Consider the following 2502-nt stretch of genomic DNA (forward strand, 5'->3'; position numbering starts at 1 on the left):
AACCCGCCCACCCTCGGCCCCGCCCTCCAAAGGAGTTGCCGGCTTTCAGGTCCTAATTCCTAAGATGTCTCCTCGTTCCCGCCCTCGCACGGCCCCGCGCCACAGCACCTCCCCCACGGTCCCGTCCACTCCCTCAACTCGCCCTTCGCCCAGTGGGGAGGTTCCTCCTGTTGCTGCAAGCTAGTGACAGTGGACGCACCTCGCTGGCTGGAAGCAGCAGGTGGAGGCCCAGGCCCTACTTCACTAGTAGACGAGGTTTCCACGTAAATCTCAGATTATTTAGAAACCAGGACGTAATTTCAAGTCTCCTCTCCACCCCCGAAATTTCCAGTTCACAAACTTGGTAGCTAGAATTAAAGAAGGGCCGTTTTTAAAATCTCCAGAGCTGTAGGAGCTCCCCTCATGTCCTCTTTTCTCCCTTCTCTCAATGAAGGTTAGTTGAATTGAGTAATAGTCGTTAATTGATAACTTAAAACAAATCTTCCTTTGACCTTTTGCTTCCTTTGCTTGATTTAACCAAATTGATTGTCAGTGTGCTATGCCTGTTGAGAAGATTCTGATTACAAAAAACTTTTTTTTTTTTAACCAACAGCTAAACTGACAGATTGCAATGATGTTTGAAGTGGCAGGATGATTCAACCTGTACAGTAGAATAGGGTTCCTGACTCAGAAGGGCATGCATTTGGTTTAATTCTCTGCTCGATTGAATTCTTTTCTGTCTTATTAATAATTTTTGAACAAGGAAACCATATTTTCATTTGCACTGGACCCTGCAAATTATATGACTGATCCTGCTCAAAAGACTGGTTTGTAAAATAACCTTTATGAGAGCTGATATAAGAAATATGAATACTACAGAAGATTACCTGCTAGAATCAGTCCTGTGGCCCAGAATGAACTAACCTGTGGACTGAACCTGTAGCCCTGAAGATCATTTGGGACTCAGCCTGAAGATAATATTTATGTAATTAAAATGTTTTTATTCTGAGAAAATATTGAAATGAAAAACTTTTTTTTAACTTTCTACTATTTTAAAATATAAGCCACCGAACATTTTCTTCAAACTGAGTTTCACAACTAAAAGAAAATATCCAACCAACTTTACAAATAGTTTAGAACTAATGGGAAATATGTATTTTTTCCTTTTCATTAATAATTAAAAATGTTTTTCGATTACAGTTGACATACAATATTGTATTAGTTTTAGGTATATAACATAATAATTAGACATTTATATAACATGAAGTGATCACCTTGATGAGTCTACTACTCATTTGACACAATATGCAGTTATTACAATATTGGTGACTATATTCCCTCATGACTGTTTTTATAACTGGTAATTTGCACATCTAAATCCCTTCCCCTTTTTCACCCATCCCTCCAACCCCCCTCCCATCTGGCAACCATCAATGTTCTCTATGTTTGTAAGTGGCATTCTGTTTTGTTTGTTCATTTGTTTTTTAGATTCCACATATAAATTAAATCATATAGTATTTCTCTTTCTCTGCTGCCCGACTTGATTTCACTTAGCATAATGCAGTCTAGGTGCATCGATGTTGTCCCGAATGACAACATTTTATTTTTAATGGCTGAGTAATATTCCATTGTATGTATATACCATCTCTTCTTTATCTATTTGTCTGTTGATGAACATTTAGGTTGCCTCCATTTCTTGACTATAGTAAATAATGCTGCAATGAACTTTGCAGTGCACATGTCTTTTCAAATTAGCATTTTGTGTTTCTTCAAATGAATACTCAGAAGTGGAATTGCTGGGTCATATGCTAGTTCTATTTTTAACTTTTTGGAATCTCCAAACTGTTTTCCATAGCCTGCAACAATTTACAGTCCCATCAGTAGTGCACAAGTGTTTCTTTTCTCCTCATCCTCACTAACACTTGTTATTTGTTGATTTATTTATGACAGCCATTCTGATAGGTGTGAGGCGGTATCTCATTGTGGTTTTAATTTGCATTTTCCTGATGTTGAACATATTTTCATATGTCTATTGCCCATCTGTATGACCTCTTTGGAGAAATGTTTATTCAGGTCTTCTGCTCATTTTTAAGTCACATTGTTTGTCTTTTTTGTGTTAAGTTGTATGAGTTCCTTACGTATTTTGAATAATAACCCATCTCAAATGTATCATTGGTGAATATCTCCCCCTATTCAGTAGGTTGTCTTTTCAGTTTGTCAATGGTTTACTTCACTGTACAAAACCTCTTTAGTTTGATGTGGTCCCATTTTTTTGGTTTGTTTGTTGCCTTTGTCTGAGGAGACATTAAAAAAATTTATTACTAGAACTGATGTCAAAGAGCTTACTGCCTATATTTTCTTCTAGAAGTTTTATGGTTTGGGGTCTTACATTTAAGTCTTTAATCTATTTTGAGTTTATTCGTGTATGTGGTATAAGAAAGTAATCCAGTTTCATTTTTTGCATCTCTCTGTCCAGTTTTCTCAGCACGATTTGTTGAAGAGACTGTCTTTATCACACTATAG

The sequence above is a fragment of the Pteropus medius genome, unplaced genomic scaffold, assembly GCF_902729225.1.
Source record: "Pteropus medius unplaced genomic scaffold, Ma_sr-lr_union100, whole genome shotgun sequence".
In the NCBI taxonomy this organism is placed as follows: Eukaryota; Metazoa; Chordata; class Mammalia; order Chiroptera; family Pteropodidae; genus Pteropus; species Pteropus medius.